The sequence below is a fragment of the Miniopterus natalensis genome, chromosome 3, assembly GCF_054644295.1.
Source record: "Miniopterus natalensis isolate mMinNat1 chromosome 3, mMinNat1.hap1, whole genome shotgun sequence".
Classification (NCBI taxonomy): domain Eukaryota; kingdom Metazoa; phylum Chordata; class Mammalia; order Chiroptera; family Miniopteridae; genus Miniopterus; species Miniopterus natalensis.
Window position 1 is genome coordinate 69,078,450 of NC_142083.1, and position 21,671 is coordinate 69,100,120.

Consider the following 21,671-nt stretch of genomic DNA (forward strand, 5'->3'; position numbering starts at 1 on the left):
CATCTTCCCTATTTTCTAAAGGTAATTTCTTTATTTTCCCCCTCTAGATGAAGCTGTAAAAATTCCAACTCTGCTTCACGTTAACAGTAATACTTAACCCTCATGGTCTCAATCAAAGTTAGGGTCTAAGATTTTGCTGATGGCCTAAACTGCCACAGTTGATTATATATATATATATATAAAATGTATGTGTGTATATATATATTATATATATAATTGATTTTTTAGAGAGATAGGAAGAGAGAGGGGGAGGGAGAAACATAGATGTGAGAGCATCAATCAGCTGCCTCCTGCATGCCCCCCACCAGGGACTGAGCCCTGACTGGAAATTGAACTGGCAATCTTTCGGTGCACAGGATGGCACCCAACTAACTGAGCCACACCAGCCTGGGCCACAGTTGATTTTTTAGGAGTATTCTTACCAACCATCTTTTCCCACTCCAATGTGTTCAAAATAATACTGCCAACAGAATAATTTCTGTTTTCAGCATATCTATTTCTAACATCTCTCATATCACCCCATCATCATCACCAAATCACACACACAAACCATTTTTCCCTGACACAAACTGAGATTAAGTCACAACCACAGGTGCCATTGATAAGTCCAAAGGTATGATTGAAAAAAGAATATAAAGAAAAATATGGGGTGGGGGGGAACAAGTTAGAGAGGAGAAGAAGGGAGAAAGCTGGGGCACATGCCTAAAAAAAATGAAATAAAGAGCTGAGAGTGGTGAGTGTTGTGTTTAAGTTTACCCCAGGGACAAATCTGTTCCATTAATTGTTTTAATTCTTTTGCTCAAGATAAGCTGATTATAGAACTGTTCAGAATTCCCATTATGGTTCATTTTTTCCTTCTTTGAACTCCTTCATTTCAATTTCAACTAAAAAATTTATCCCCTACTATCACTTTAATTTGCCAAAATTTTACTTCCAATCAGTTCTATTCATTCTCTTTAGGACAGGTTGATTACATACAAATGATACACCAAGATAATGGCAGACATCTTTAAATAAGACTATCTAAGACAAAGCCTCTAATAGCTCATCATTTTTTAAAAAACGAATCTGAAATGTGTTTTTTTCCCTAAAACACATATGTCCATTCCTGTCATAAACACAGTGTGATCCAATGCCCCAGAATAATAGGTTAGAATATTGGTCTGGTATTATCTAGACCAATCAGAGATGATCTGTTGGAAGAGAGACTCCACTTCAATGGCCAGTTACCCTAAGGCCAGCCCCTCCCAAACACACAATGAGTAAGGAAAGGGAAGACCTGGGAGAGTCAGAGCTGAGATGGAAGCAGTGTTTTCACACTGCTATAAAGAATGTACAATTTTAGTGTTCTCCCAAACTTGTACCAATAGAAGCATCCAAAAACAGCAATACCCACTCACTGAATTCCTCCTATGCTCCATGGGTCTTATAATCATGGATTGAATACTAATAACCACCCTGTGAGTTGAGTAGTAAAATTATCATGCCGTGGACTTTGTTTTTGCCTCCTTAGCATCTATTTCCCTTTTTATAATGAACAGGCTCCAAATCTTGATTATGGATCTATCCACTCCCTACACTCTGTCCATCTGTTTCGATGCAGTTCTATCCTCAGCTCCAGGAAACAGAGTATGTGAGCAAGCTCAGCTGTGCTAAACACTCCATGCCCTGGACACAGAAAGTAGTTGGGGATGAGCATGTCTTAGGAGAGTGGAAAGCTGCTCTTTAATGATCTTTAACCGGAAAGGTTATAGACTGAAGCTGCTAGAAATGGACTGCCACCATGGATAAGAGTTGGCGGGGGGAGGAGGGAAGGGCAGAATGGAGCATTATGAGAATGGAACCAACACAAAGCAAAGGGAGCTGAGATACGAGGGAGAAGAAACAAGATCCTGAGTCTCCATGACATCATTTGGACCCTGGATGAAATTAAATCCTAAATTCATGTCAACTTATCAAGGTTTTAGTCACTTAAACCAATCCATTCTCCCTTTCTTTTCTTGAATCTGACTGGATTGGGTTTTCTGTATCTTGCAATAGAAAGAATCTTAATGGATATGCATGATTTTATAAATAAGAAAGCTAAGACTCAGAAAATTTTATACTTGCTCAAGAACATACAGTAAAGGGCAGGCCTGGGTTTTGAATCCAAATCTCTTTCACTCAAAATACCATATTCTTCAATATAACATGAAGCATGAAGGCAATAGTTTCCTTTTGAGGGGTAGGGCTAATTTTATGTGTCAACCTGGCTAGGCTATGGTGCCCGGCTGCTAGATCAAATGCTAATCTAGATGTTGATGTGGAGGTATTTGGTAGATGTAATTACAGTTACAATAGTTGACTTTAAGTAAAGCAGATTATCTTCCATAATGTATATGGGTGGGCCACATCCAATCAGTTGAGCGCCATTAGAGCAAAAACTGAGGTTTCCTGGAAAAAAAGAAATTTTATCCCAAGACTATAATATAGAAATCCTACCTGTGTTTCCACCTGCCCTACAGATTTTGAACTTGCCAGCCCCTATAATCATATAAGCTAATTGCTTTAAATCTCTCTCTCTCTCTCTCTCTCTACCTCCTCACTCCCTCTCTCCCCTGACTGGTACAAAGAGTAACTGAATATGACTTAGATAATATAGAAAAGAATGAAAGAAAATATATTTCTCTCCCTCAAGAGGTCATTTCCCTTGTGATCTTCCAGAATAAGGAAAAAAGTGCATGGGTCATAAAGATACTATTTCCATGAAGTGCCTCATAAGAAATTTTGCTTGTTTTTCTTTAAGTGAAAAAAGTTTATGGATCTTTAAAAATAATGGGTGTCAAATTCCCTGTGCAATACTTTTTACAGTGCAGACTAACTTTGAAAATAAAAGGCAACCAAGCTGCATTGGTTTGGGTGTGAGAAGTTTTTCATTCTTTCAAAGACATCAATTGCCATTAGGTGCAGAGATAGAGTCTGGAAGGAGAACTGACCAATTTTACCTTGATTCACACTTGATTTCTCATCTCATTCTTTCCTGTATTCATAGCATCCACTGAAAAGCTGGAGCTTTGTTCAATATGACACAGAGGTAACCGAACCATCGGCTTGGCTTCACGCTGCAACTGTGCTAATGCTGGCTAAAATGCTCAAACCCAACGGGATAAATAATTCACAGTTTCCCTGGAAGGTCTGAGGGAAGGGCTCTGAAGGGTTGATGAAGAAGAATGCTGCTGTCCATATCTGCTTTTAAGGGATGCAAGACTTGTCAACTCTATCCTACTTCTCAAATAAACCATGGAATCCACAAAAGCCCAAATTGGAATACTTGTTTTTAGCCACAGCTATTCTTAATTTCCGTTTCATCATTCTACAAGTATAGAGAGATAAGTCAAGACGATTTGCAGCTTGAACTATAAAAGAAGTTTCAGAGAGACCATAGGGGGAAAAAAAGAACGTTTGGTAGGTCTGGAAAATTCTTTTCCTTTTACTACACTATAAAATGTGAAACAGAAGCACAATGGCTTAATAAGTTTCTGTCTCTGTACTGTGACAAATCTACAACTTGGCCATTGTAAAAGTAATGATATGTTTCATTAATTTCATATGTTCTTTTAATAGAGTATCTGGAGGGAAGGCATTTTTGCTTTAGAAATTAGAGCAAGGAAAGCTGATAAAAACTTCAAGTTAGTGTTCGGTACTTCCTGGAATACATTAGTAACATTCAACCACCTTTTTAAACACATAGACAAATCTCAAAGAGCTGTTTTGTCTTCCCAGTCATAACCCTAATAATGGAAGACTAGAAATCCTTACCGAGCCTCTCCCCGCAATGCTCCTCCCCCTCCACTGCTTGCTCGTGCACACACAATACACGCACACACTACATGTTTTACTATACATCTGCACCTGGACGTTAACATCCTATAACCCCCATGCATCTACTCTGGGACTTCTGGACAACACCCTCTGTGCCATTTCCAAATGCCCTGTAGGGACCCGTTTCCAGAAACAAGTGATGTAATTCCCATAGTCTCGCCTTGTCTTTCCACAGATAGCCTCATGTTGCCCATACTCAGGTAGGTCCTCCAGAAACTGACCCCAGGCAAGGGTTTGAACACAAGAGCTTTATGTTTTAATTATTATTATTTTTAATCCTTACCCAAGGATAGTCTTTTCACTGCTTTTCAGAGAGAGTGGAAGGGGGGAAGAGAGAGAGAGACATCAATATGAGAGACACACCAATTGGTTGCCTCCCACATGTGCTGGGGATCAAGCCTACCACCAAGATACGGGCCCTTGACTGGAACTGAACCAGGCAGAGGCCCTTCAGTCCATAGGCCGGCGCTCTAACCATGGGGCAAACCAGCCAGGGCAAATACAAGGACCTTATATGTGAAGGGATCCAGGAACCATCTGCAAAGGGAGAGGGGGAAATTAGACAGGAAGGCAAAGAAGCCATTCAAGGAGGCACTATTGGGCAAGTTGCCTTCCTGGGCCCTGGGATGTGATCCCGCTGGGGACTGCTGGGAGCCGTGTAAAGCACACCTCGGTTATCCCCTCTTGGGTGCTTACCCTCCAACTCCCACGCGTCACTGCCGAGCACCGCTCCGGGCAATGGAACCCCAGCACTCTGGCCTGCACTGTTTGGAGATCGAGGGAAGCTGTTAGAAGGACAGACAGATGGGCTTGCAGTAGGGTCCCATCAGCATGTGCAGGATGGGTGAGAGCTGAGAGGACAGGAGTAGAGCCAACCTGGCTGCTAATGGTGACATAGGATGTCTTGTTCTCTAAGTCATGCGCTCAAGAAACTCCTTTTTACTTCAATTGCCAGGTGCCATATGACAGATTTGTCAATCCCATCGCTGGCACATTCATCCGGCACCCTTCCTCTGCATCCAGAGGCTGACCGTGGTGGGCTTTACTTTACTTGGTGTGAGTGAAAAATCCTGGGCTTGTCCTATAACTCTCACAGAGGCAGCTGGAATCTACAAGCCCACTATGAAATCTGGATGAGATCAATGTCTTTATTCTCTAGAAACATCTTACTTCCCTTAGTGAGACTTCTATCCCTACCCTGTGAACAGAAAAATGAAGACGGGATGAGGAGTGGGGGAAAGTAAGAGAAGGGAAATTTACATCATAGAGCAAGTTTATATATATATATATATAATGCTTTTATTGATTTCAGAGAGAGGAAGGGAGAAGGAGAGAGAGAGAAACATCAATGATGAAAGAGAGTCACTAAACATTGAATGGCTGCCTCCTGTACGTCCCCTGCTGGGGATCGAGCCCAAAACCCGGGCATGTGCCCTGATGGGAAATTGAACCGTGACCTCCTGGTTCATGGTTCGACACTCAACTATTGAGCTATGCTGGCTGGGGGAGCAAGTTTGTATTTAGAACAAAACAATATTGCCCAGCCGGGCGTGGCTCAGCGGATCCAGGCGACCGGGGTTCGATTCCCGGTCAGGGCACATGCCCGGGTTGCGGGCTCCATCCCCAGTCGGCGGCGTGCAGGAGGCAGCCGGTCAATGACTCTCATCACTGATGTTTCTATCTCTCTCTCTCCCTCTCTTTTCCTCTCTCTGAAATCAATAAAGATATATTTTAAAAAAACAATAGTAATGGGATATATGTCAATGTCTGTTATGGTTGTCTACAGCAGGGAAGGAGGACTTTTGTTGTCTATTGTTTTTCTTGGCAACACCCTTTACCCAGCCTGGGCAATTAAGTGCTGTCCCAGGACCCCCTGAGGGGTGGGCATCTTGGCACAGGCTCATTTGGCATCCTGAGGTTCTGAAGAGGCATTTTTAATTTGAGAGGCTCACTCTTTGCCGGGCCTCCGTTTATTTACTTTCATCAATTCATTAGCCCTGCCCAGAGAAAGCATTAACCAATATGATATTATTAATTGCATCATATTTCACACTTATCTCATCACCTGAATGCTTCCTGAGCGTGCGGTTGGTGAGGAGGGAGACTAAAGAGGCATACAGGGGAGTAAGAATGGTGGCTGGAAACACAAGTATATTCAAAAACAAAACCGAACAAAGAAACAGATTTAAAAACCAAGTATTCACGGAAGGTGTGAGCTGCCTCCGCACAACCTTGTCCTGTAAGCCTAAGCCTCTGCACCAAGCATCCTCCCAGTGAACTGCTCAGCCTTCACCTTCATGGAGATAATGTCTGAGCAGTTCTCTCTCCAAGTACCTACATTTCTAGGTCTGATTTCCTTGTGCTCAGAGTGATAAAATGTGTTACTTGACGCTCTAGTATTCCTGGGCCTGGCAGGACATTGGGTGGCACTACGGGGCCACCGCAGCCCTCTACCAGATAAATGCTTTTCTCACTATGTGACTGGTCTTGGAAGACATGATAACAAATGCAGACGTGCGTGCGTGTGCCTTATGTCTAAGCACACCCATGCATATGCGTACGAGCTGAAGGGGAGCATAATAATTCCCCAGTATGCCACAAATAAGAGAACAGCTGCTTGTTTCAGATATTAAAAGAATGCAAATTGGGTTGAGTTTTCTTTTGGCACAAGAACAAGGAATGCCTAAGTTTCCCACTTGCACTTAATTTATTTTTAGGTTTATTCACCACCATTTGTCAGGTTTCTTGAGCTTGACCTGAAACTAACCTTTAGATAAACGTGAAGGCAAACAGAGCCCTGAAACTCTATCTGTATGTTCTTTTGTCTTGGGAACTGTAAATCGGGGCATTAGGTGAATAACACAGCTTGGCTTTGTGTCATGAAAAGTAATTCGGGGCTGCGGTAAGGGCAGGATTTATGAAGCTGTCTGGCCAGGCGCGGGCAGAATGCCAGCTTACACCTGCTTTGCAGACATGGCTGTGTGCAGTTGGTCACACTGCTGAAGCAGCCAGATTCCTTGCACTGGAGAGAGGCACTGCTGTGGTGGCCAAAGCACAAAGCAGGTATGGAAGGGTCCTTGGGCTGGGGTGGGGCTGGGGGACGCAGGCGCAGCCAAACAGTCTTTAGGAAACAAATCAATTACAAACTTCCCTTTGCTCATTCTCAAGCAAAATTCCCTCAAAGAAATGAATCTATTTCCAAAACACTGTAACCAAGTAATCTTGTGGTGTTGGCAAGAAAAGGAAATCAAATTGCAAAGTTTTAGAGCTTTCTTTCCCCCCCCCCCCCAAAGGAGGATTGTGTCATAACTAAGGTTGCTATAAAATTTATCATCCACACAGGAGCAGTTTTCAGTGAAAGGGGGAGGGCTATAATTAATTAGGTTGGGACAACACCCATAAATTGGGACGAAGACAAACTGGGACGGATGGTGACCCTAGTCGTGAACATTTACACTGCCACACATTGAACCCACTGAATGAATGTTGTGTTACAAGGATGCTTTTCTAAGAAGTGACAGAAATTATATTGTCTCTTTGATGGGGCTGGACTACCTCCATGAAGCAGATGGCCCAATTGTCAGGATGCCAGCGCACACTGCGGAATATCCATCGTAAAATCATCACGCTCCATATTCTTCTTTTCCTTCCTTTCCTGAGAAAAGTGCAAAATGCTCAGCAAGTCTCTGCTTCTCCTGACAGGGAATGACCAGCAGGTAACATACCAGGCTTGTCAGCATCTGATTAATTGGGATTGAAGGCATGAGGCAGAATGTAGGTGGGGAATACCACTGTTCTTTGTACTCTCAGTGCTAATGAAGTTGGACATGAACTCCTCCTTCTCTAGCAAAGTCATCTCTTAGAGTTTTCAACATTCTTCCTACTTTCCCATACTTGCAGATTCACTAATGTACTAGTATCCTATGTTACCATAACAAATTACCAAAAATTTGGTGTCTTCAAAAATAGGAAGTTATTTTCTCACAGCTCTGGAGGCTAGAGCCCAAAGTCAAGGTGTGGCAAGGCCATGCTCCCTCCCAAGGCTGTAGGAAAGAATGAATCCGTCCTCGCCTCTTCCAACTCCTGATGACTCCTGGTGTTCTTGGGAAGTAGCCAAGCATAACCCCAATCTCTGCCTCTCTCTTTACATGGCCCTCTTCCCTGGGTTTCTATGGCCTCTTCTCTCTCATAAGCATACAAGTTATTGGATTTAGAGCCCACCCAAATCCAGGATGACTTCCTATTGAGTTCCTTAACTAATTACAACTACAAAGACCCTTTTTCCAAATAAGGTCACATTCTGAGATGCCAAGTAGACATAAATTTTAGTGGGGGTTGGGGGGCACACAACTCGACCTACTAAAATTAGCAAACAACAAACAAGTTTAATCCTAAAAATTACCCCTTTAACTCCTGCTATTCCCTACCCAATATCCAGGTAATTGACTACCTATATTCCACAACCATGACCCCCCTTTATTTTCTGCAATTTGTAGACCCCTGCCTCTAATGCCTTTGCTTCCATTGCTATCTAGCTCATGTAGGCCCTGAGGATGCCCTCTTCTGTCCAGTGAGAGCCTTCCCTTTCCATCTCCTCAATGGACCAACCCACTAAACTGCAGAGAATAGTCCCATGGGTAATTTTCCAGACTACCTATCTTCCAAGACTGTAGGTTATGGGTTTCAGAACTTATGCACACACACACACACACACACACACACACACACACACACACACACACACACACACACCCCAACAGAGCAAGGCAGCATATGCTGGGCATCACAAGAGTCGCACCAGGAGGTGAGAAACCACAGGAGGACATCCACAGAGAATGTGGAACCTGAGCACAGGCTTATTAAGAAGCTTAACAGAAGTCTGCGTAAGTTGGAAGAAGGGCAAGAACATTTGAGCCAGAGTTTAAATCTCTCTTTTAATCTTCAGCCAGAATGATAGCCAAAATGTCTCTTTTGGCTGTAAAAGCCACAGCCATGGGGTGAGGTAAACCACAGCCAAAACACATGGACTAAGGGGAGGGAAGGGTCATTGTCACAGGACAGCCATGGTGAGGTTAGAGAGGAAGGAGGGGAAAGGTGGGTAAGCCGAAACAATAGATGTCCACTCCACTTACTCTGACAGCATTTACAGCCACTTGGGACACTATCAGAAGAATTTCTGTCCAGCTGCTAGGGCTGTCTGCCCCCAGAAAATCCACAAGAATACAAGATGACTCTTCTGACATCACAGATATTACAATATATGTTATTTATCCATAGTGCCTTGGACCCTATTTTTAGGCAACTAGACAAAGAAGATAGTAGTCTGCTAGGGCTGTCATAACAAAATACAACAGGTTGGGTGGCTTCAATGACAGGAATTTATTTTCTCACATTGCTGGAGGCTGGAAGTCCAGGGTGGAGGTCTGGGCAGGGTGGGGTTCTCCTGAGCCTCTGTCTTCAGCTTTTACATGGCTGCCTTCTCCCTGTGTACTCGCCTGGCCTTTTCTGCGTGTGTGTGCATCCCTAGCATCTCTCCCTTTTCTTATAAGGACACCAGTCCTATGGAAATAGATTCCACTCTTATGACCTCATATAACCTTAATGGCCTCTTTAAAAGCCCTGTTTCCAAATACAATCACATGGAGGGTTAGAGCTTCAACATATGAATTTGGGGAGGACACCATTCAGTCCACAACCAAAGGGACTTATTTTCATTCCTTTACTTCTTGTTTATAAGGGTGAGATGTAGAGTAATACATTCTGACACTGATTAACTCTGGCATGTGGTGCCGCTTCAAATATTTTTTCAAGTGAAAGATCTAAAATGTTTTCCAGTTTCCAATTCACAGTATCTCATAGGTCATATTCTGATCCCAAGCACAGCCAGAATCCTATTAGTCTTCCCATATCAATTAACCCTACAATTTTTCCCATTTAATTGCCAGATGTTTTTCTTCAGGTCAACAGGCCACAGCTAGACTATTGCCCAAAAAGAGTATTTTCAGACGTGAATGACACATACACACATATAAACATTTTACGGCATGCTATGTAATTATATCCCAAACATACACCGATGTTGTAGCTCAGCATGATTTATGGATATACTCTCTAAGTATGCTAGGGCTTTATTGTTTAAATTCCTTTCCCCCCTAAGCCAATGTCAATATACAGAAAAGACCAACTGAAAACATGTGATACCTGTTAAGGGGAACATGAAATATGACACTTAAAAGCAAATTGGTTACTAACTCCTGGAGCTGAGTTTGTTCAGTCCCATTTAAACCAAGTTACCTACTCTAAGGAAACATTTGGAAACCGAAACCTACAAAACAAATGCAGAATTCAACTCTGACTATAGGTTGCCTAATAACAAAATCATTCTGACTCATTTCTTCAGCTTCCGATGCCGTGCTAAACTCTCCCAGAACCAGTAATACAATCCTCACCGGAGTTTCTCAAGAGCTCAGTGCCCTGGCCGATAGCGCATTGAGTCAGCGCACCCCCGTTTTTGCCAATTTGGCTTTCAATTCATATATTATAATTCACTTGCCAAATAGTGAAACTATCCCTTGGTTCCTAGTGTGCAATTAAAAAAAAATTTACAAGTATAAAAAATAGTATACACAGCACCTCTAAAATATTTCCATTTGGAAAAAATAGTATCTACTTAGCACATTAGTCCCTTTTGACAAGCCCTGGTTTAGGTGACTTGGGTAGAATCTGGCACGTCATTCTTAGCATTACTATTTCATGGAACCTTGACAACATCAACACCTCCATGTCTGTAAAGACTAAAACTGGAGTTATCTGTTAAGGGGAACACGAAATATGACACCTAAAAGCAAATTAGTTACTCATTCCTGGACTGAGTTTGTTCAGTCCCATTTAAACCAAGTTACTACTCTAAGAAAACTTGGATTAAATAATCCTATTATTTATGCTCAGAAGTTATCCATGTTTCACAGTCTCCTTTTGAGAAAAGGCACAAAAGGCAGGGTGAGGGGGCATGAAAGTTCAGTGTCTGAAGGCTGCGTGTACATTTATCGGAGACAGAGATATGCGAAGGTGGTCCATTTTAATGTGGTGCAATTAAAAGCATTTTGCATTAATTAAGCCCATTTTTAATAAGCCTGGGTGCATGTTTATAGTTAGCTCTGTAGAATACAACATAAATGTAGAATAACCAAGAGCTCTGGGGTTTGATTTACATGTTACAGGCATTACTGGTATTAACAAGAAGAAAACAGAACTGAGGGGTAATAATCACATCGCAGCTTCATGAGAACTTTTTTGAAAATTGTTTCTTCTAAACTAAAAACGAAGAGGATAACACCTTCAATGTAATACCTGACAGATTCTATTATGGCTCCTGTCACCTTTTAGTATATTTCCTAAGTGTGCATACTATAGAAAAGGGCAAGGAATTAATCAGGTTGCCAAAAGAGTTGGGTTGCACAGCATGCAGAAAGCACTTCAGCTCTATTATTTGCACAATTTCTGCAGGGAGTTGTGCAATAGAGGCCTTAAATTTAATATGTCTGGCCCCCTTCCACCTGGACTCAGTTCAAACCCATTGCCTGCAGCTTGCTGAATCCAGAGTGGGAAATCAGTCATTATATTAAGAACGGATGGCAAATGATTCCAATTCACATTTTTCAGCTGGTATGTTTTTTAACCTGGAGCAACACCAAATTGGAAAATTCTGCAATTCTGCAAGCTGGGCATTAGATCTATACTGCCGTCTAAATACATTTCTAGTTTGAGGAAGTTGACAAGATGATTTTTCTTTAGAATTTCTTTCGTTTCCGTGCCACCAACAGAAACATCGAGGTCCACCACATCACCTTCCCACCGGTCCTTTTGTTTCTCACTGGGGGTGGGAGGACTGTGTCAGCGCAATTAAACCACAATGATCTATATAAACATCGATCTGACTCCTGTATGCTTATGGACGCATTATGTAGATTGAAAGACCACATTTCGTAAAGATGCAAGTCTCTCAGAGATGGTTTAAAACAGGAAAGAAAAGTAATGCTATAAAAAATGGGCAAAGGAAATGAAGAAAAAGGGATAGAAAAAGGAATGTCAACCAGTCATAACCACATGAAAATACAGTCAATCATTTTAGTAGCAAGGAAATTAAAAATATAATATAAATGGGATCTAATTTTTTATTCATTACACTGAAAACCAATAGCCAGTGCTGGTGAGAATATGGGGCTACATACGTTGCTGGCAGAACAATGAACTGCTGTAACCTTTATAAAAGTAATCTATAAATATAAATTAAAATTTTAAATGTTCATATTCTTTAACCTAGAAATCCCAATTTTTATACAAAAATAAAAATAAGACTACCTAAACTTGAAAGTACAAGCATAATGCAGCATTATTTGACGTAGCAAAAATTATTAAAATGACCCAAAAGCCCATCAATAGGGAAATGTTAATTAATTTATGGTAAATATAGTGACTAGTATGCAACAATTTTAAAATTGGTTCTATAAGTATTTACATAGAGGTAGTTATATAATATAATGTATTACTCAATTGGGAAAAAACAAGTTATATAGTATTATATAGAGCAGGGGTAGGGAATCATTTTTCTGCCAAAGGCCATTTGGATATTTACAACATCATTTGAGGGCTATAAAAAATTATCAGCTTAAAAATTAGCCTGTCATATTTGGTCAAACATTTAATTAACTCATCCCTAATGTGATGGCTCGAACTGCTTCGCTTTGGTGAGGCCTTGGCAGGGTCAGGCCAAATGATTTTGTGGGCCTATGCAGCCCTGGGTTGGACATTCCCCACCCCTGATGTAGAATGTAACCACTGTTAAAAATAAAACAAAATAAATTCTAAACATGTGAAAACGGGTATGCATTTGTGTATGTGTGCGTTTTGTGGAGAAAGGTATGGAAGGATATAAAACAAGGAAGCAAAAACATGGAGTATTAACATATTACTTCTACAATTCTGTATTCTTGGACTTGCTAAAATAATTAAGCATTATTTTTATAATTGAATATGTAATAAAATGAGAGAGGCAATTAATTTTGGAGTTATAATTTATAGGTGTATCAGAGTTGGCCAAAGAAAGGGTTCCAATAGGATGTGTGTGTGTGTAGACATTTATATATAAATGTTTACATTTATATATAAATATATAGCTATAATTATGTGTATCTGTTTATGCATCTGTAGATAGATACATAAATGCACAGACTTATTTTAAGGAATTAAAAGTATAACCTAGCTAAGCTGACACATAAAAATAACACTCACAACAAGTGACAACCAATAGCCCTCAGAATATTATGCTTGACTCCGGCCTAGGGTGAACGTCCCTAAAATAGTCTTGATTGATCAAAAAACATGACATCTTAATCTAATCTGGATAGTTCAGGAAGGAATCCAAACTGGATTAGAGATAAGATCTTAAAAAGTAAGAAATAAAGTTAAGGGATCACCCAGGTTTGTCCTTTCACTGGGAGGGGAGGAGCTGGCACGTGTGTGGCATCCATTATGTACACCCGTCACTGCTGGACGGTCAGACCCTGCCTGGCCACCAAAGTGGGGCTCAGGATGCCCGGACTCAGCTTCTAGCTCAGCCATTTTCCAGGGCTGATCACTTCATCTCTGAGCCTCATCCGCAACATCTCTGAGTCAGGCTCCTTTATGCATTTCTGTGTTGCTCAAATTGTAACATTAAGGTAATTTTAAAGCAAACATGGAAATAATAACATAAAGGTATGGAGCTGCTATAAAATGTGGCTTCATTTCCAAAGAGTTTATTTGTTTTCATGCAACTTGCTCTTGAAAACATGAATGGCAAAAAAGTTATACTCCCCTGGGAGAAGGATTTCCCTGGAGCCATGTCCTGCATTCTAAATGGGATCTGAGTTCCCTTGAGCTGAGGTGGGTGGCCAGGACATTTGGTATAGAAATTGTTGCCTTTGCTAAATGGAAATGAAACTGTTTGGCCTATTAGCTGTAGAGCATATATTCTGAATTTTGTTTGCATGAGTTCACAGCGATACTCCTTTTCTATTTCTTGTAGTAACGTAAGAAATCAATTTATAAATTGGCTAAAGAGTCAAGACGGCTGCTCCTGGGACAGAGCTTTTCTTGATGCAAAGAAACCCTTCTAGGCACTTGGCGCTTGACTCTAATGCTCTGAATGGCCGGCTCTGGATCCATTAGAACACTTGCCTTGATAGAAAACAACTTTATGTCCAAACAGAATGTAGCAAAATATCTTGAAATATAACCTCCTTACCTCTCACAGTAAACAAGTTGCTTCAACAAAAGAAAAAATAAACACAGGGCTATAGCCATGAATTTGAGACCTGCAGCATCATTTTCTAGCTGGGCAACACCGGGCAGTTCGCTTAGTTCCTGAGTCTCAGTTGTCTCGTATTACAATGTGAATAATGTCTACCTCAAAGTATCACTGAGAAAGAAATCAATGGCGTAGCAGTGACCGTAAGAGAGATTTTTCAACTTCACAAATTGGAAATATTAATTGTTCTCTAAAATTTCCTACTCCTGCAAAGCCAGAACAGATGATAAAAGAAGCAGATGCTATTTGAAAGCACTGAGTCACAGTAATATCTCCTTAAAATGAAATTAGAATTTCTCAGACATGGCAATATATAAATCCACAAGTGTTTATCTCTAGAACCAAGGAAATGGGAAAAGATTATCAGTCCTTTGTGCAAAGCATGTATGATTACAAGTTCAGAACAGTGCTGAAACATGGGTTTCACAAATCTGTGCCTAATAGGCAGCGGGAGACTAGCCCAGGGACCCAGAAATAACAGCCAGAACTAACCTTTCTGGAGAAAGCCTGGGGACAGGTTTCTCTGGGGGAGCCTGAAGGTGGGAGAGCTGTGGCCACTCTAACATGCGACTGTGAGTACATATCACCACTGCGGCGGGAACCTCTCTTACGGGCACCATCGGCTTCTCAAGCTGGTTCTCAGCCTGAAACTGTAAGGAAGGCAACGTGGAGTCAGGAGAGGGTCAGCACGGGAAAGACGAGATTCTGCTAATAGAATCAACGGGAGGTTCTTACATGTGAGCCTTATACAAAACTGGACAAGGAATCCAGTAGAAAGCATTTGTTCTGAAGTCTGTTTGCTTGGACCAGTCTGCCCACCCCACCAGCCCTACTCCGTAATGATTTCTAGTGCGTGGTGCCTTGCACTCCCGGGAACTGAAGATAAGAACCTGGATGTCATTCTAGACACTACCTCCCACGTAGTTCTCAAACGTGCCCACCTCTCTGTTTCCCGGCCTAACCCCCGGCACCGCCCTCCAATGCACAGCTCCCTCCAGGCCGGCAGCCTGGCCCCTCTCGGGGCGTGCAGCGCCACCTCGCTAAACCTGGGTGTGTCTCCATGCTTCCCGCTGTACTTAAAATCCAGGCGTCTTCCCATGACCACAAGGCCAACCTTCCTGCCCCGTTAGCCTCATTTCCAGCCACTCACCTGACACAGACCCTGCTCTGCAGACCCCGGCCTTCCTGGGATGCCCCAAGGTCTTTACTACACCAGCACCTTCTCCACATCCCTTCATCCCTTCGTGCGGAATGCGGTTTCCCCCAGGCTTCCACTGACTCTTTTTTATTCTTTTTCAGGTCTCAGTTCCTAAAATACTGACGTCCACATATCTACGGCCCCTCTGATAGTCTCTATCACTGCCCCCGGCTCCACTCCTTCATTGCAGTTCTCATAACGTGTTCAATTATTAATTCACCTGGGTTTTCATTTATGTTCTTCTCCTACAAGTAAGTGCCATGAAGGCAGTGACCTTGACTACCTTTCACCATTTTAGACCCAACACACAGTATAGTGCCTGAAACAGTTATCAAATGAAAAAAAAATTAGTTAAAAATAGTTATCAAATAAAAAAAAAATTATATTATCCATGCATCTACAATAGTAAAAGCATCTTAAATCTTGATTGTTGTTGCTGGAAACTCCCCCAAGCAAAAAAAAAAAAAAAAAAAATTAATAAAAACCAACTACCTTCTTCAAACTGTAAGCATGGCACTAAATGTTATTGAATTTGCTTACAGTCATTTCTCCTTAACTAGACGACAGCAACTTGAGGCTACAGACTATGCTGGGCTGTTTTTGTGTGTCTTTTGTTGTCGTTGTTGTTATTGTGTTTAGACATCCAACATTTGGTAGAGAATAGCATTAAACACATGTTTATACAATGTTTTTTACCTTGAAACTCAAATTATGAAGATGACAAAATTTTAAACATTAACCAGGTCCATCTTTCAAAACCTATATATAGCACTCACTAGTCTGCTTGATGGTCACATTTTACAAATTGGAGACATAACAGGAGCAAAACACTATCAATGGGAAACACCCATGTCCTTATTTACCCTAAAGAAAACCAGGGTAAACAAAATTCCAAATAGGACACATTTCCCTCTACCATACATGTTTTTGTGGATCTGAGGTTGATGTAGGTCCAGTATCATTAAGGTGTCCGTCTTACTTTCCATAGTTGAGAGAGTATAGTTAGGAAGGTCTCCGGATCCAGAATGCCGGAGGAGAATCTGAACTCGGGCACTACGAACATTGTAATCTTGACCAAGTCCCTTACTCTTTGTGTTCTAATGTCCTAACCTATACAATGAATATAATAATAACCCTGACTTCACTGGTTTTTTGTCTGGTAGCATTTGAGCTGGACTCTCAATAATATAAAAGATATCAACAAGATGGATGGAAGAAACAGAAAATCAAACATCATAAAGAGGAGGAAGATATTCTGAAAATACATTGGAGCCTGGAATGCAAGACTTAGCGTGGTAAGAAATAAATGAGGATGGCTGAAAGCCTTGAATGCCACATTCAAACTTTGGATTTTATGCAAGAGGCAAAAAGGATCTTTTGGGGGCTCCGAGAATAGGTTGGGCAGGATCAGAGCTACAGGATGGGTACAGTGAGCCTGTGTTATTTTTACTGCTGCTCATTCACATGTACAGATAACAAAACACTAATTTTCCTCTATATAAATGTTCCCCTTTCCTAGGCTTTCTGCTTCAGGTAGAACTCATTTCACTCCCAGCTCCAGGGGCAACTCTCTGACTCAGACCTGGCACCCAAAGGATTGCTTTCTCTGGCCACCAAGATTGGTTCGGAATGGACACGTAGTCCAAACAGCCACTGAAAGACAACGGGTGGGTCTTTCTTGTCAGATCCACATCTGGGAGGTTGTAGGCTGAGATTTGGTGGCAGTTCTTTTAGGTTCCATGTTAAGCCTAAAAATGAAGTCCACGTGGGGTAGAACAGAGTCAACAGAAGCAGAGAGCCTGAGTCCTGATGATGTTATATGAGCTCCACTCAAACTACCTAACCCTTAGACTTCAGATGTACCTACGCCAGTAAATGCCCTTTCCTTGAGTTGGATATTTCACCCCTCGCAATAGAAGGAATCCGGATTGGTGCTGCAGTGACAAAGATATGCAGAAGGCCAATGATGTAAGAACAAAGATAATGAAGGGACAAAAGTAGCTACATGGGGGAAGGGAACTTAATTGAGGACAATTTTCATGGTTCCTGTTTCTTACCCTCATACGACTCTTAAGGGAAAATTAGGACAAGTTTATGTTTAGCTATAAAATTCCATCTTTACTTCTCTTTCCCTCCCTAATTACTACCAGATATAATGTTAATGCAAGGATAGGCTAACTCATTCATTTACACATATTTTAAATTTTTTACTTAAAATATTAAGAAGCTTAAGTGCAAGAAGGTATGGATATCATGACTGAAAGATCCACTGAGACTCACAGAGACTAAACTTTAATTGTCAGGGAATATAACAATAAAACTATATTGAGAATAGTAACAGCTAAAACTTACAAAACACTATGCTCTAAAAGCCTTATGTATGTTAACTAGTTTGATTATAATTCTTTCAGGGATATACTTTTTATTTCTACTTTACAGTTGAGAAAACTGAGACACAGATAGGATGAGTAACTTGCCCTGTTTCCTAATGTTGCCAAGATGCAAAACTGGCTAGTTCAGCTGTAAAGCTCTATGCTGATGCACTACACTAGGAACCAGTGAAGAAATAAATGAACAGATGGTCCTTCTTGTTCCGGGTGGTGGGGAAAACACGGCAATTGGACAGTCTTTGTGACAACTTGGTCCTGTTGCTCTCTAGCAGTATCACACCCTTAATGTCTTGGTTGCTACCTGATTATCAACTAGACTCTTTGAGAAGCTTTGTTCACTATTTCCAATCCCCGGGTACTATTCAGTACACCAAAAAGGCGATGTACTCAAAATGAAAGCCTTTCTATATGCTAGCACAGTAAACTGAAGACTGTGCTGTTTCTCTGTATTGTCTACTGGTAGGAAGGGAGTAGCTGAATCACTGAGAGAATCCGACTTATTACCAGTCTGACATCTAGTACCCCCTAGCATTTCCTGCTCATGTTGAAATGAATGTCAGGCGCCACCTGTGTTTCAGATGACAGTCTTGCCCAGGAGCCCGTGACAGTTCACCCAGCCCATATTTATAGTCTGTAGTATTCGGTAGGATGGGTGGCACTGTGACCACTAATCTGAAATGAATCAGCCCTTAACTATAACAGCATAGCACTTTCCCCCTGAATCTGTGCCTCTCAGTTTGCAAAAAAACAAACAAAAAACCCTGCTAATCATATCTCATACAGACAGAAATTTAAAAATCAATCTCTGTGTTCATGGATATATGGCATTTAATTCTTGGCTAATGTCACTATCATGGGAGGGGTAAGATCAACTTCTGTTTAAAAATCAGGTAGTTTGTGCATTTCATTGTGAGATATCTCATTGCCACAAAATGCCTACCCTCCTTTTGTAGGATGTATCTTTTTTAGTTCATTATGATCCTCTTGCAGCCTCTGATATGGGCAGCTACCTGCCTTTTCAACTTAAGACATATTATCTTGATGGCTTCCTTAGAAGCATCAAAAGACATGTTGGGTTTGTTTGCTTATTTCTTTAGATTAAAATAATTCAGTATTGGTGACTAAAGTAAGAGCTAGTTCCCTCACTTTAAGCTCACGTTTCTGTTGCTCCTCAGATTTTGGCAGCATCAACAACTTCAGGGCTTACACCAAGGCTCGATGAACCGAAGAACCACTTTGTGGGCATCTGTCTTGCCCTCTGCCCATGAAAACATTTAAATTGTCTCCTATGGGTGTGATTTCCAAATCCTCAAATTAACCTGTTTCCTCCTTTGCCAGAGGATATAAAGCTATGTTGAATGTCTCCTCCTCAATATTGCTTACACTTAATCATCTTTTAAAACAAGATTTTTCATTTTTCCTCATTTCCCCAGGTGCAGATCTGAAGTGAAAGAGACAATTTACCAAGCAATGTATTTAGATTCTGCTACCGAGTTCTTCAAACTACTATTTTCAGAAGCCTTGTATTACTCTGAAAAGTAATGAGCTCCTAATATTTTAGCATTTCTTCTCTCTTAAGTCTCTGATAATATTCTCATTTGTGTAGTAAGGACTTAAATATCTATTTATTCACAAATGGGGTCATCTTCTTCTGACATGCTTATGCTAGTTGATTTGGTCAAGAGGTACCTGAATTTTCTACACACTGAATCCATTCACCAGTCCTGCCCAGGGCTTGTCTTTTGAAAGAAGGCTGGATGACTGGATCCTTATACCCTAACACATACTTTCTTCAAAAAGTCTGTAAAGTGGATATTCACCAAGTAGACTTCTGGTCTATTAACTTGGTGAATCCTTTGATCCAGATTTTCATAAATGTAGTCATGTAGACAAAGTTCCTTGGTGCTTTTTTGCACCATTGTACTAGGTCAACTACTGACTGTTTCATTGATTCTCTCCCTATGGTCCCGAACTAGATTTCAAATTTCTTGACAAATCTGACCTAACATTTTCCTTCTCAATATCTAGTTGATAGTGTTTGTTTATGTATTTTCTGGAAAAGCCATCTAGATTTTTAGTATATTTAGAACTTTTCTCTATTGCATATGTTTTCTTGTTTTTAAAATTAATTTTAGAGGGAGGAAGGGGGAGAGAGAGAGAAAGAGAGAAATATGAATGTAAGAGAAACACTGATTGGTTGCCTCCTGCATGCATCTGACCGGGGATGGAACCTGCATCCTGTGTATGTCCCCTGACCGGGAATCGAACCTGCCACCTTTTGGTGTATAGGACAATGCTCCAGCCAACTGAGCCACACCAGCCAGGGCTGTTTTCATTTTTATTATTATTTTTATCAGCCAGCTAAGCCCAGGAATTCCCAGTGATTCAGGCCACCTCTAGTATAAGTTGTTTTGAAATGGGATAAGTCAACAGTTGGTTGTTGTTTTGAGGCAAAAAGTCAACAGGGAAGGCAAAGAAAAATACGCATTTGGGGGGGGGGGCGTTAGATCTAAATTATAAGTTTCATTTTCTGCAAGCCTCAGCCAATCCCCTCCCTCTTTCTTCAGAATTCCATCTAGCAGACCATGAAAACCCATTTCCTTCAGAATCTTTCTCAGTGATATCTTCCTTTTCTCTTAAACTTGCCAACTTGAATCCCAGCAGTACTATCCCCCCACCTTCCTGAGTCATACTTACTATTGATGTCCTCAAAGCATGTCTCTTTCCCCACAGCACTAGCTAATATGCACATAAATTGATTATTCATTTAATTTGTCTGTTGGTTCAGTTCTTTGTGCTGGTGTCCAAATGTATAGCTTATTTGTCTATTAAAACCATTGAGCAAAGGGGAAAAAGTTAATTTTAAAAAACAGTTAAATTAGTTTAAGTTGGTGTTTATAATAAAGAGTGGAGCCAGGCTGTAGGCAAAGCAGGAAAGTATCTGTCTGTCCTTCTTACTTCTACATTAGATAGTAAGATAAGTAAGAAAGTTAAAAGTCAGAGATGCTTATTTTAGACTGTAAGCTTTTGACGGAATGGAGAGTAGGTAATTTCATAATACGTTGCATAACATTTAGAATGTTAATTAAGAAAATGTTTCCCTTAAATAGCACCAATTATCCAAACAGAGGTTTTACTAAGGTAGTGATCTCTAACCCTTGCTAATTGTACATCATTGTTAGGAAAAAGTTTTGAACATACAGCACCAATAAACATATATTTATATAGATTATGCACATGTGTTGCTTTTACTATATGTGTTGCTTTTATATGCATTATAAAGCACAAAATCAAAGTTAAAATGGAATGAGATTTGAACAATTTTTAATGATATTATTTTTAATGATGTGTGTTCCTCACGACCTGTTGCACATGTATGTACCCAGTACTGAAGGCAACTGTTGACTCTGTTTTCCTTCAAATATCACACCTATCGAATGACTAAGTCCTATCCATTCCATCTCTATATTTACCTCGGTTGCCACTTTCCCATTCCCACCACAGCCTTAGGTTAGAATCTCATTAATTCTTACCTGAACTCTCTTACTAGTCTCCTTGCTTTCTTTAGCTCTTTCTCTCCAATAAGAGCTTTGTTCAGAGGCCTGAGTGCTCTTTCCAAAACTCAACACTGAGTGTGTCTCTCCCCTGCTCAGGGCCTTCAGTAGTTTAACATTGCCTAAAGGACAGATCTGTTCTTGCTTAACTCTCCAGGTTTGCCTTCCTCCTTTCCCACCTGACTCAAACTGATTGCAGTTTTTTGAAGATACCAATACCTTTCTTTTATTTTCACCTTTGTATGTGATATTTTCTCTACCAGAAATGGCCTTTTCTTCTTGTCTACCTGGCAAACCTAAGCATTCAGCTTAAATATCAC